Here is a 15,000-nt window from a genome sequence, read left to right as displayed (position 1 = left end):
ACGTTGACATCAGTAAACACCATACCATAACCCCACCTCCACCGTGGGGCCCTCTGTTCACAACGTTGACATCAGTAAACACCATACCATAACCCCACCTCCACCGTGGGGCCCTCTGTTCACAACGTTGACATCAGTAAACACCATACCATAACCCCACCTCCACCGTGGGGCCCTCTGTTCACAACGTTGACATCAGTAAACACCATACCATAACCCCACCTCCACCGTGGGGCCCTCTGTTCACAACGTTGACATCAGTAAACACCATACCATAACCCCACCACCACCATGGGGCCCTCTGTTCACAACGTTGACATCAGTAAACACCATACCATAACCCCACCACCACCATGGGGCCCTCTGTTCACAACGTTGACATCAGCAAACACCATACCATAACCCCACCACCACCATGGGGCCCTCTGTTCACAACGTTGACATCAGTAAACACCATACCATAACCCCACCACCACCATGGGGCCCTCTGTTCACAACGTTGACATCAGTAAACACCATACCATAACCCCACCACCACCATGGGGCCCTCTGTTCACAACGTTGACATCAGTAAACACCATACCATAACCCCACCTCCACCGTGGGGCCCTCTGTTCACAACGTTGACATCAGCAAACACCATACCATAACCCCACCTCCACCGTGGGGCACTCTGTTCACAACGTTGACATCAGCAAACCTGCTCGCCAACACACAACGCCATACACGGTGTCTGCTACCTGCTCGGTTACGGTTGAAACCGGGATTCATCCGTGAAGAGCACACTTCTCCAGCGAACCAGTGGCCATCGAAGGTGAGCATTTGCCCACTGAAGTCAGTAACAACACCAACACTGCAGTCAGGTCAAGACCCTGGTGAGGACGACAAGTACGCACATGAGCTTTCCTGAAACGGTTTCTGACAGTTTGTGCAGAAATTCTTTGGTTGTGCCACAGTTTCATCGCCTGTCCAGGTGTCTGGTCTCAGACGATCCCGCAGGTGAAGAAGCCAGATGTGGAAGTCGTGGGCTGCTCACTATCAGCCATGTAAACAAATTTGTGCTCAAAATTATCAGACACAAATAATATTTTTGTGTGTATGGAATATTTCTGGAATCTTTTATTTTCAGCTCATTGAAACATGGGACCAACACTTAACATGTTGTGTTTATAATTTTGTTAAGTATCAAAATCGACGCTGGCCAATTATCTGGGGAGAAAAATCCCATTTGCGAAATAATACATTTTAACCTATTCAATGTTCTAAATATCAGTAGATGTCGTGTGAGATCTGCTGAAACCACTCAAACAGCTGTCTGTAGCTGCTGAAACCACTCAAACAGCTGTCTGTAGCTGCTGAAACCACTCAAACAGCTGTCTGTAGCTGCTGAAACAACTCAAACAGCTGTCTGTAGCTGCTGAAACCACTCAAACAGCTGTCTGTAGCTGCTGAAACCACTCAAACAGCTGTCTGTAGCTGCTGAAACCACTCAAACAGCTGTCTGTAGCTGCTGCTGAAACCACTCAAACAGATGTCTGTCGCTGCTGAAACCACTCAAACAGCTGTCTGTAGCTGCTGAAACCACTCAAACAGCTGTCTGTAGCTGCTGAAACCACTCAAACAGCTGTCTGTAGCTGCTGAAACCACTCAAACAGCAGTCTGTAGCTGCTGAAACCACTCAAACAGCTGTCTGTAGCTGCTGAAACCACTCAAACAGCTGTCTGTAGCTGCTGAAACCACTCAAACAGCTGTCTGTAGCTGCTGAAACCACTCAAACAGCTGTCTGTAGCTGCTGCTGAAACCACTCAAACAGCTGTCTGTAGCTGCTGAAACCACTCAAACAGCTGTCTGTAGCTGCTGAAACCACTCAAACAGCTGTCTGTAGCTGCTGAAACCACTCAAACAGCTGTCTGTAGCTGCTGAAACCACTCAAACAGCTGTCTGTAGCTGCTGAAACCACTCAAACAGCTGTCTGTAGCTGCTGAAACCACTCAAACAGCTGTCTGTAGCTGCTGCTGAAACCACTCAAACGGCTGTCTGTAGGTGCTGAAACCACTCAAACAGCTGTCTGTAGCTGCTGAAACCACTCAAACGGCTGTCTGTAGCTGCTGAAACCACTCAAACAGCTGTCTGTAGCTGCTGCTGAAACCACTCAAACAGCTGTCTGTAGCTGCTGAAACCACTCAAACAGATGTCTGTAGCTGCTGAAACCACTCAAACAGCTGTCTGTAGCTGCTGAAACCACTCAAACAGCTGTCTGTAGCTGCTGAAACCACTCAAACAGCTGTCTGTAGCTGCTGAAACCACTCAAACAGCTGTCTGTAGCTGCTGAAACCACTCAAACAGCTGTCTGTAGCTGCTGAAACCACTCAAACAGATGTCTGTCGCTGCTGAAACCACTCAAACAGCTGTCTGTAGCTGCTGCTAAACCACTCAAACAGCTGTCTGTAGCTGCTGCTGAAACCACTCAAACAGCTGTCTGTAGCTGCCCACTCAAACAGCTGTCTGTAGCTGCTGAAACCACTCAAACAGCTGTCTGTAGCTGCTGAAACCACTCAAACAGCTGTCTGTAGCTGTTGCTGAAACCACTCAAACAGCTGTCTGTAGCTGCTGAAACCACTGTCTGTAAACAGCTGTCTGTAGCTGCTGAAACCACTCAAACAGCTGTCTGTAGCTGCTGAGCTTTCCTGAAACCACTCAAACAGCTGTCTGTAGCTGCTGAAACCACTCAAACAGCTGTCTGTAGCTGCTGAAACCACTCAAACAGCTGTCTGTAGCTGCTGAAACCACTCAAACAGCTGTCTGTAGCTGCTGAAACCACTCAAACAGCTGTCTGTAGCTGCTGAAACAACTCAAACAGCTGTCTGTAGCTGCTGAAACCACTCAAACAGCTGTCTGTAGCTGCTGAAACCACTCAAACAGCTGTCTGTAGCTACTGCTGAAACCACTCAAAGAGCTGTCTGTAGCTGCTGCTGAAACCACTCAAACAGATGTCTGTCACCACTCAAACAGCTGTCTGTAGCTGCTGAAACCACTCAAACAGCTGTCTGTAGCTGCTGAAACCACTCAAACAGCTGTCTGTAGCTGCTGAAACCACTCAAACAGCTGTCTGTAGCTGCTGAAACCACTCAAACAGCTGTCTGTAGCTGCTGAAACCACTCAAACAGCTGTCTGTAGCTGCTGAAACCACTCAAACAGCTGTCTGTAGCTGCTGAAACCACTCAAACAGCTGTCTGTAGCTGCTGCTGAAACCACTCAAACAGCTGTCTGTAGCTGCTGAAACCACTCAAACAGCTGTCTGTAGCTGCTGAAACCACTCAAACAGCTGTCTGTAGCTGCTGAAACCACTCAAACAGCTGTCTGTAGCTGCTGAAACCACTCAAACAGCTGTCTGTAGCTGCTGAAACCACTCAAACAGCTGTCTGTAGCTGCTGAAACCACTCAAACAGCTGTCTGTAGCTGCTGCTGAAACCACTCAAACGGCTGTCTGTAGGTGCTGAAACCACTCAAACAGCTGTCTGTAGCTGCTGAAACCACTCAAACAGCTGTCTGTAGCTGCTGAAACCACTCAAACAGCTGTCTGTAGCTGCTGAAACCACTCAAACAGCTGTCTGTAGCTGCTGAAACCACTCAAACAGCTGTCTGTAGCTGCTGAAACCACTCAAACAGCTGTCTGTAGCTGCTGAAACCACTCAAACAGATGTCTGTCGCTGCTGAAACCACTCAAACAGCTGTCTGTAGCTGCTGCTGAAACCACTCAAACAGCTGTCTGTAGCTGCTGCTGAAACCACTCAAACAGCTGTCTGTAGCTGCTGCTGAAACCACTCAAACAGCTGTCTGTAGCTGCTGAAACCACTCAAACAGCTGTCTGTAACTGCTGAAACCACTCAAACAGCTGTCTGTAGCTGTTGCTGAAACCACTCAAACAGCTGTCTGTAGCTGCTGAAACCACTCAAACAGCTGTCTGTAGCTGCTGAAACCACTCAAACAGCTGTCTGTAGCTGCTGCTGAAACCACTCAAACAGCTGTCTGTAGCTGCTGCTGAAACCACTCAAACAGCTGTCTGTAGCTGCTGAAACCACTCAAACAGCTGTCTGTAGCTGCTGAAACCACTCAAACAGCTGTCTGTAGCTGCTGCTGAAACCACTCAAACAGCTGTCTGTAGCTGCTGCTGAAACCACTCAAACAGCTGTCTGTAGCTGCTGCTGAAACCACTCAAACAGCTGTCTGTAGCTGCTGAAACCACTCAAACAGCTGTCTGTAGCTGCTGAAACCACTCAAACAGCTGTCTGTAGCTGTTGCTGAAACCACTCAAACAGCTGTCTGTAGCTGCTGAAACCACTCAAACAGCTGTCTGTAGCTGCTGAAACCACTCAAACAGCTGTCTGTAGCTGCTGAAACCACTCAAACAGCTGTCTGTAGCTGCTGCTGAAACCACTCAAACAGCTGTCTGTAGCTGCTGCTGAAACCACTCAAACAGCTGTCTGTAGCTGCTGAAACCACTCAAACAGCTGTCTGTAGCTGCTGAAACCACTCAAACAGCTGTCTGTAGCTGCTGAAACCACTCAAACAGCTGTCTGTAGCTGCTGCTGAAACCACTCAAAGAGCTGTCTGTAGCTGCTGCTGAAACCACTCAAACAGATGTCTGTCGCTGCTGAAACCACTCAAACAGCTGTCTGTAGCTGCTGCTGAAACCACTCAAACAGCTGTCTGTAGCTGCTGAAACCACTCAAACAGCTGTCTGTAGCTGCTGAAACCACTCAAACGGCTGTCTGTAGCTGCTGAAACCACTCAAACAGCTGTCTGTAGCTGCTGGAGTGAAATATGTACCTTACCAGTCAAAAGTTTGGACACAGCTACTCAGGTTTTTCTTTATTTTTACATTTTTAAACTTTTATTTTTTTAATTAATTTTTTTTTATCAGTTGTGTTGTGACAAGGTATGGGTGGAATACAGACGATGGCCCTATTTGGTAAAATACCAAGTCTATGTTTTGGCAAGAACAGCTCAGATAAGCAAAGAGAAACGACAAGCCATCATTACTTTAAGACGTGAAGGTCAGTCAATCTGGAACATTTCAACAACTTTGAATGTTTCTTCAAGTGCAGTCGCAAAAACCATCAAGTGCCGTCATGGAACTGGCTCTCATGAGGACCGCCACAGGAGAGGAAGACCCAGAGTTAGCTCTGCTGCTGAGGATAAGTTCATTAGAGTTACCAGCCCAAATAAATGCTTCACAGAGTTTAAGTAACAGACACATCTCAACATCTCAACTGTTCAGAGGAGACTGCGTGAATCGGGCCTACATGGTTGAATCGCTGCAAAGAAACCACTACTAAAGGACAACAATAGGAAGAAGAGACATGATTGGGCCAAGAAACACGAGCGATGGACATTAGACTGAAGGGAATATGTTGTTTTGACTGATGAGTCCAAATTTAAGAGTTTTGGTTCCAACCGCTGTGTCTTTGTGACATGCAGAGTAGGTGATCAGATGATCTCCGCATGTGTGGTTCCCACCGTGAAGCATGGAGGAGGAGGTGTGATGGTGTGTGGTTCCCACCGTGAAGCATGAAGGAGGAGGTGGGATCAGGCTTTTCTGGTGACACTGTCAGTGAATAATTTAGAATTCAAGGCACACTTAATCAGCATGGCTACCACAGCCTTCTACAGCGATACACCATCCCATCTGTTTTGCGCTTAGTGGGACTATCATTTGTTTTTCAACGGGACAATGACCCAACACACCTCCAGGCTGTGTATGGGCTAAATGACCAAGAAGGAGAGTGATGGAGTGCTGCATCAGATGACCTGGCCTTCACAATAACCCGACCTCAACCCAATTGAGATGGATTGGGATGAGTTGGACCTCAGTGTGAAGGAAAGGCAGCCAACAAATGCTCAGCATATGTGGGAACTCCTTCAAGACTGTTGGAAAAGCATTCCAGGTGAAGCTGGTTGAAAGAATGCCAAGAATTGACAAAGCTGTACCTCACGGAAAAGGATGGTCGCTTTGAAGAATATAAAATATAAAATATTTTGATTTAACTCTTTTTTTGGTTACTACATGATTCAATAAGTCTAATTTCATAGTTGTTGTCTTCACTATTATTCTACGATGTAGAAAATTGTAAACAAAATATATATATATATATATCACTTGAATGAGCAGGTGTGTCCAAACTGTTGACTGATACTGTAGCTGTGCAGCTGATGCTCCCCAACCAACCGGACAAAGTTTGAGAGGATCTGCAGAGAAGAGAGAAGAATGGGAGAAAGTCCCCAAATACAGGTGTGCCAAGCTTGTCACGTGCTTTAAGTTTCACAATTGCGTAACAATAATAAAGGCAACGGTGAGTAAAAAACAATATCCATGATTAAAAAGAGCTACACATTTATTCATTATTTAACTGGTAATTGAATCACGCTTCCCATTCGCCATTCAAGTGCATCGGCAAACTCTGCAGACTTCAGCGTGTCACACACCACTTTGCAATGAGCTGGAGGCAGTAGGCATTTTGAAAACATATATACCTATTAGCAACCCATGCTAATTGTTGATAATCCTAGTCATATCAGCAACCCATGCTAATTGTTGATAATCCTTGTCATATTAGCAACCCATGCTAGTTGTTGATAATCCTTGTCATATTAGCAATCCATGCTAGTTGTTGATAATCCTTGTCATATTAGCAACCCATGCTAGTTGTTGATAATCCTTGTCATATTAGCAACCCATGCTAATTGTTGATAATCCTTGTCATATTAGCAACCCATGCTAGTTGTTGATAATCCTTGTCATATTAGCAACCCATGCTAATTGTTGATAATCCTAGTCATATTTGCAACCCATGCTAATTGTTGATAATCCTTGTCATATTAGCAACCCATGCTAGTTGTTGATAATCCTTGTCATATTAGCAACCCATGCTAGTTGTTGATAATCCTTGTCATATTAGCAACCCATGCTAGTTGTTGATAATCCTAGTCATATTAGCAACCCATGCTAGTTGTTGATAATCCTAGTCATATTAGCAACCCATGCTAGTTGTTAGTTGTTGATAATCCTAGTCATATTTGCAACCCATGCTAGTTGTTGATAATCCTTGTCATATTAGCAACCCATGCTAGTTGTTGATAATCCTTGTCATATTAGCAACCCATGCTAGTTGTTGATAATCCTAGTCATATTAGCAACCCATGCTAGTTGTTGATAATCCTAGTCATATTAGCAACCCATGCTAAGTTGTTGATAATCCTTGTCATTTAGCAACCCATGCTAGTTGTTAGTTGTTGATAATCCTTGTCATATTAGCAACCCATGCTAGTTGTTGATAATCCTTGTCATATTAGCAACCCATGCTAGTTGTTGATAATCCTAGTCATATTTGCAACCCATGCTAATTGTTGATAATCCTAGTCATATTAGCAACCCATGCTAATTGTTGATAATCCTTGTCATATTAGCAACCCATGCTAGTTGTTGATAATCCTTGTCATATTAGCAATCCATGCTAGTTGTTGATAATCCTTGTCATATTAGCAACCCATGCTAATTGTTGATAATCCTTGTCATATTTGCAACCCATGCTAATTGTTGATAATCCTTGTCATATTAGCAACCCATGCTAGTTGTTGATAATCCTTGTCATATTAGCAACCCATGCTAGTTGTTGATAATCCTAGTCATATTAGCAACCCATGCTAATTGTTGATAATCCTAGTCATATTTGCAACCCATGCTAATTGTTGATAATCCTTGTCATATTTGCAACCCATGCTAGTTGTTGATAATCCTTGTCATATTAGCAACCCATGCTAGTTGTTGATAATCCTTGTCATATTAGCAACCCATGCTAGTTGTTGATAATCCTTGTCATATTAGCAACCCATGCTAGTTGTTGATAATCCTTGTCATATTAGCAACCCATGCTAGTTGTTGATAATCCTTGTCATATTAGCAACCCATGCTAGTTGTTGATAATCCTTGTCATATTAGCAACCCATGCTAGTTGTTGATAATCCTAGTCATATTAGCAACCCATGCTAGTTGTTGATAATCCTAGTCATATTAGCAACCCATGCTAGTTGTTGATAATCCTTGTCATATTAGCAACCCATGCTAGTTGTTGATAATCCTAGTCATATTAGCAACCCATGCTAGTTGTTAGTTGTTGATAATCCTAGTCATATTAGCAACCCATGCTAGTTGTTGATAATCCTAGTCATATTAGCAACCCATGCTAGTTGTTGATAATCCTAGTCATATTAGCAACCCATGCTAGTTGTTGATAATCCTTGTCATATTAGCAACCCATGCTAGTTGTTGATAATCCTAGTCATATTAGCAACCCATGCTAGTTGTTAGTTGTTGATAATCCTAGTCATATTAGCAACCCATGCTCGTTGTTGATAATCCTAGTCATATTAGCAACCCATGCTAATTGTTGCATATTTAGATTTCTATATTTCTAACTGATATTTTCTTATTTGTCACAATGGGGTTGTCCTGCTAATTGCATTATGGAACGCACGTAGCCTACTGCCCTGTGCTCATTACTACGCTTATAACTGGACGTAGCCTACTGCCCTGTGCTCATTACTAGCTTATAACTGGACGTAGCCTACTGCCCTGTGCTCATTACTACGCTTATAACTGGACGTAGCCTACTGCCTGCCCTGTGCTCATTACTACGCTTATAACTGGACGTAGCCTACTGCCCTGTGCTCATTACTACGCTTATAACTGGACGTAGCCTACTGCCCTGTGCTCATTACTACGCTTATAACTGGACGTAGCCTACTGCCTGCCCTGTGCTCATTACTACGCTTATAACTGGACGTAGCCTACATCTACTGCTTGTATGAACCAACAGAATAGGTCATATTTTCTACTATAGGGGATAGTAGATTGACATAGGCTAGTGATTTTGTTATTCGTTACTTGTCCTGTTGGCTGAGGAAAAGTACATGTGGGCAGTTATTCTAACATAGGCGACGCTTGGGTTTTCAAGTTTGGGGAAGCTAATGTTTTCGCCATCAAAACACAACTTTATAATAGGAACCATTCCATGCTACCTCGCATTTGCAAACATATGTAATATAGCCTTCTTCTATTCCCAATGTGATGATTAGATTGGAAAGTCATAATTTAACCCAATTATATAAATCAATCACTGTTCAATGCAGCGCGTGGTGGCGTAGAGTAGGACTATGCTGTAGGGTAGGCTATAGAGTAGGACTATGCTATAGGGTAGGCTATAGAGTAGGACTATGCTATAGGGTAGGCTATAGAGTAGGACTATGCTATAGGGTAGGCTATAGAGTAGGACTATGCTATAGGGTAGGCTATAGAGTAGGACTATGCTATAGGGTAGGCTATAGAGTAGGACTATGCTATAGGGTAGGCTATAGAGTAGGACTATGCTATAGGGTAGGCTATAGAGTAGGACTATGCTATAGGGTAGGCTATAGAGTAGGACTATGCTATAGGGTAGGCTATAGAGTAGGACTATGCTATAGGGTAGGCTATAGAGTAGGACTATGCTGTAGGGTAGGCTATAGAGTAGGACTATGCTATAGGGTAGGCTATAGAGTAGGACTATGCTATAGGGTAGGCTATAGAGTAGGACTATGCTATAGGGTAGGCTATAGAACAGGACTATGCTGTAGGGTAGGCTATAGAGTAGGACTATGCTGTAGGGTAGGCTATAGAGTAGGACTATGCTATAGGGTAGGCTATAGAGTAGGACTATGCTGTAGGGTAGGCTATAAGTAGGACTATGCTGTAGGGTAGGCTATAGAGTAGGACTATGCTATAGGGTAGGCTATAGAGTAGGACTATGCTGTAGGCTATATATCAGATACAATTATTCTCCTTCTTTCGCACAGGAAAAATGTTTTATAAACACATTTCGTGCAATTATATTACACATGATATGACTGGAGACATTAGCAGAATCTTTTTTAATAAGATTTTTTTTTTAAATGACAGGGTAGAGTACTTTACTGACAGTGACAAACAGATCACTAAAAAATAACATTGTCTGATCCATATATTCGTGCTACGAAAAGGGGAGACACAAATACAACATGGAGGAGGAGATTATTTTTTCTTAACCTTTATTTAACCAGGTAAGTCAGTTAAGAACAAATTCTTATTTTCAATAACGGCCTGGGAACAGTGGGTTTAACTGCCTGTTCAGGGGCAGAACGACAGAACAACAGACCTTGTCAACTCGGGGATTCGATCTTGCAACCTTCCGGTTACTAGTCCAACGCTCTAACAACTAGGCGACCTGCTGGTTACTAGTCCAACGCTCTAACAACTAGGCTACCTGCTGGTTACTAGTCCAACGCTCTAACAACTAGGCTACCTGCTGGTTACTAGTCCAACGCTCTAACAACTAGGCTACCTGCTGGTTACTAGTCCAACGCTCTAACAACTAGGCTACCTGCTGGTTACTAGTCCAACGCTCTAACAACTAGGCTACCTTGCCGCAGTGAAGATACAGTGAATATGTAAAACTAACCGGGGGACACGGCCAGTGTTCTCCACTGCTGCCAACAAGACAACTTTTTGCTCAGTTAAATTGAGAATTTGTATAACCAAAAGACAGATCGGACTGTTTTCATTGTCTTCTCTTTACAGCAAAAGGCATTTTGTTTTCATTGTCTTCTCTTTACAGCAAAAGGCATTTTGTTTTCATTGTCTTCTCTTTACAGCAAAAGGCATTTTGTTTTCATTGTCTTCTCTTTACAGCAAAATGCATTTTGTTTTCATTGTCTTCTCTTTACAGCAATAGGCATTTTGTTTTCATTGTCTTCTCTTTACAGCAAAATGCATTTTGTTTTCATTGTCTTCTCTTTACAGCAAAAGGCATTTTGTTTTCATTGTCTTCTCTTTACAGCAAAAGGCATTTTGTTTTCATTGTCTTCTCTTTACAGCAATAGGCATTTTGTTTTCATTGTCTTCTCTTTACAGCAAAAGGCATTTTGTTTTCATTGTCTTCTCTTTACAGCAAAAGGCATTTTGTTTTCATTGTCTTCTCTTTACAGCAAAAGGCATTTTGTTTTCATTGTATTCTCTTTACAGCAAAAGGCATTTTGTTTTCATTGTCTTCTCTTTACAGCAATAGGCATTTTGTTTTCATTGTCTTCTCTTTACAGCAAAAGGCATTTTGTTTTCATTGTCTTCTCTTTACAGCAAAAGGCATTTTGTTTTCATTGTCTTCTCTTTACAGCAAAAGGCATTTTGTTTTCATTGTCTTCTCTTTACAGCAAAAGGCATTTTGTTTTCATTGTCTTCTCTTTACAGCAAAAGGCATTTTGTTTTCATTGTCTTCTCTTTACAGCAAAAGGCATTTTGTTTTCATTGTCTTCTCTACAGCAAAAGGCATTTTGTTTTCCAAACGGTTTCTTTTTCCTCCATTGTATTTTTTAAATGCCTCTCTGGGTCGTCCTGCTTTTCACTGACAGGTGCAACTCAACGATCATCTATTTTGGCATTTGCTGCGCTCTCTGCCCACATTACAGGCCCTTCCAACTGTAGTCTATGCGATGTAAAACAATCCACAGCTTTAAAAAAATAAATAAACAAATAAAGCGAATGATCCTCAGTGGCAAAGACAGGAGTAAGATAATTAATCATTTTGGCCATTTCATTCAATTTACTTTAGGAAAAGCTTTAGTTTCACCTAGCCTCATGGACGCGCCTCGAGTATCTTCTATCATCTTCTACTCATCGGAATTCCTCAAGAATGACTCACGCAGTTGAATCTGAGTTACATGTTCTGTTAAAAGATGAATGACCATAAACTGAACGTGATTTCTGTCCTTCTGAGAACTGTGGTTGGACGCCCGACATCAGGTTATTGAACCAATGCATATGTCTTGTCCGGAGCCACATTTTCCAAACAGATTCCCTGGTGTCTGTCTGTCTGTCTGTCTGTCTGTCTGTCTGTCTGTCTGTCTGTCTGTCTGTCTGTCTGTCTGTCTGTCTGTCTGTCTGTCCGTGTGTCTGTCCGTGTGTCTGTCTGTCTGTCTGTCTGTCTGTCTGTCTGTCTGTCTGTCTGTCTGTCTGTCTGTGTTTCTGTTTCTTTTGTTCTCTTGTTTTCGACACCATTAGAGACTCATCGTGTGCCTGTGTGTGTTTGTCATCCTACTCGGTGAGTACTAATGAACACACGTCTCCTCATCCCTCATTTCTTCTCGTCCTCCAGGGAGAGATCGGACGACCAGGGTCAAAGGTGAGACACTCCTCCTCTCGCTCCCTCGCCCATCTCTCCCTCTCTCTCTTTCTCTCTCCCTCTCTCTCCCTCTCCCTCTCTCTCCCGCTCTCTCTCTCTCTCTCTCTCTTTCTCCTCTGCAGTGTCTCTCTCCTTCTCCTCTGCAGTGTCTCTCTCCTTCTCCTCTACAGTGTCTCTCATTCTCCTCTACAGTGTCTCTCTCCTTCTCCTCTACAGTGTCTCTCATTCTCCTCTACAGTGTCTCTCATTCTCCTCTACAGTGTCTCTCTCCTTCTCCTCTGCAGTGCCTCTCTCCTTTTCCTCTGCAGTCTCTCTCCTTCTCCTCTGCAGTGTCTCTCTCCTTCTCCTCTACAGTGTCTCTCCTTCTCCTCTACAGTGTCTCTCCTTCTCCTCTGCAGTCTCTCTCCTTCTCCTCTACAGTGTCTCTCATTCTCCTCTACAGTGTCTCTCTCCTTCTCCTCTGCAGTGTCTCTCTCCTTCTCCTCTGCAGTGTCTCTCCTTCTCCTCTGCAGTGTCTCTCTCCTTCTCCTCTACAGTGTCTCTCCTTCTCCTCTACAGTGTCTCTCCTTCTCCTCTGCAGTCTCTCTCCTTCTCCTCTACAGTGTCTCTCTCTTCTCCTCTACAGTGTCTCTCCTTCTCCTCTGCAGTCTCTCTCCTTCTCCTCTGCAGTGTCTCTCTCCTTCTCCTCTGCAGTGCCTCTCTCCTTCTCCTCTGCATTGTCTCTCTCCTTCTCCTCTACAGTGTCTCTCATTCTCCTCTACAGTGTCTCTCTCCTTCTCCTCTACAGTGTCTCTCATTCTCCTCTACAGTGTCTCTCATTCTCCTCTACAGTGTCTCTCTCCTTCTCCTCTGCAGTGCCTCTCTCCTTCTCCTCTGCAGTGTCTCCCTCCTTCTCCTCTACAGTGTCTCTCCTTCTCCTCTGCAGTGTCTCTCTCCTTCTCCTCTGCAGTGTCTCTCTCCTTCTCCTCTGCAGTGTCTCTCCTTCTCCTCTACAGTGTCTCTCTCTTTCTCCTCTGCAGTGTCTCTCTCCTTCTCCTCTGCAGTGTCTCTCCTTCTCCTCTGCAGTGTCTCTCCTTCTCCTCTGCAGTGTCTCTCCTTCTCCTCTGCAGTGTCTCTCCTTCTCCTCTGCAGTGTCTCTCTTTCTCCTCTGCAGTGTCTCTCTCCTTCTCCTCTGCAGTGTCTCTCTCCTTCTCCTCTGCAGTGTCTCTCTCCTTCTCCTCTGCAGTGTCTCTCTCCTTCTCCTCTACAGTGTCTCTCCTTCTCCTCTACAGTGTCTCTCCTTCTCCTCTGCAGTCTCTCTCCTTCTCCTCTACAGTGTCTCTCTCCTTCTCCCTCTACAGTGTCTCTCCTTCTCCTCTGCAGTCTCTCTCCTTCTCCTCTGCAGTGTCTCTCTCCTTCTCCTCTGCAGTGTCTCTCTCTCTCCTTCTCCTCTGCAGTGTCTCTCTCCTTCTCCTCTGCAGTGTCTCTCTCCTTCTCCTCTGCAGTGTCTCTCTCATTCTCCTCTGCATTGTCTCTCTCCTTCTCCTCTGCAGTGTCTCTCTCCTTCTCCTCTGCAGTGTCTCTCTCCTTCTCCTCTACAGTCTCTCTCCTTCTCCTCTGCAGTGTCTCTCCTTCTCCTCTACAGTGTCTCTCCTTCTCCTCTGCAGTCTCTCTCCTTCTCCTCTGCAGTGTCTCTCTTTCTCCTCTGCAGTGTCTCTCTCCTTCTCCTCTGCAGTGTCTCTCTCTTTCTCCTCTGCAGTGTCTCTCCTTCTCCTCTGCAGTGTCTCTCTTTCTCCTCTGCAGTGTCTCTCCTTCTCCTCTACAGTGTCTCTCCTTCTCCTCTGCAGTCTCTCTCCTTCTCCTCTACAGTGTCTCTCTCCTTCTCCTCTACAGTGTCTCTCCTTCTCCTCTGCAGTCTCTCTCCTTCTCCTCTGCAGTGTCTCTCTCCTTCTCCTCTGCAGTGTCTCTCCTTCTCCTCTACAGTGTCTCTCATTCTCCTCTACAGTGTCTCTCTCCTTCTCCTCTACAGTGTCTCTCATTCTCCTCTACAGTGTCTCTCTCCTTCTCCTCTACAGTGTCTCTCTCCTTCTCCTCTGCAGTGCCTCTCTCCTTCTCCTCTGCAGTCTCTCTCCTTCTCCTCTGCAGTGTCTCTCTCCTTCTCCTCTACAGTGTCTCTCCTTCTCCTCTACAGTGTCTCTCCTTCTCCTCTGCAGTCTCTCTCCTTCTCCTCTACAGTGTCTCTCATTCTCCTCTACAGTGTCTCTCTCCTTCTCCTCTGCAGTGTCTCTCTCCTTCTCCTCTGCAGTGTCTCTCTCCTTCTCCTCTACAGTGTCTCTCCTTCTCCTCTACAGTGTCTCTCCCTTCTCCTCTGCAGTGTCTCTCCTTCTCCTCTACAGTGTCTCTCTCCTTCTCCTCTACAGTGTCTCTCCTTCTCCTCTGCAGTCTCTCTCCTTCTCCTCTGCAGTGTCTCTCTCCTTCTCCTCTGCAGTGTCTCTCTCCTTCTCCTCTGCAGTGTCTCTCTCCTTCTCCTCTGCAGTGTCTCTCTCCTTCTCCTCTGCAGTGTCTCTCTCCTTCTCCTCTGCAGTGTCTCTCTCCTTCTCCTCTGCAGTGTCTCTCTCCTTCTCCTCTGCAGTGTCTCTCTCCTTCTCCTCTGCAGTGTCTCTCCTCCTTCTCCTCTGCAGTCTCTCTCCTTCTCCTCTACAGTGTCTCTCTCTTTCTCCTCTGCAGTGTCTCTCTCCTTCTCCTCTGCAGTGTCTCTCTCCTTCTCCTCTGC

At 44.9% G+C, this 15,000-nt stretch overlaps 1 pseudogene; it reads left to right on the top strand.

The window, feature by feature from the left end:
- Window positions 1-15,000, top strand: part of LOC127909597 (acetylcholinesterase collagenic tail peptide-like) — a 70,429-nt pseudogene that overhangs the window by 9,514 nt on the left and 45,915 nt on the right.

The sequence above is a fragment of the Oncorhynchus keta genome, chromosome 19 (assembly GCF_023373465.1).
Source record: "Oncorhynchus keta strain PuntledgeMale-10-30-2019 chromosome 19, Oket_V2, whole genome shotgun sequence".
NCBI classification, from domain to species: domain Eukaryota; kingdom Metazoa; phylum Chordata; class Actinopteri; order Salmoniformes; family Salmonidae; genus Oncorhynchus; species Oncorhynchus keta.
This window is presented reverse-complemented; position numbering and strand designations above follow the sequence as displayed.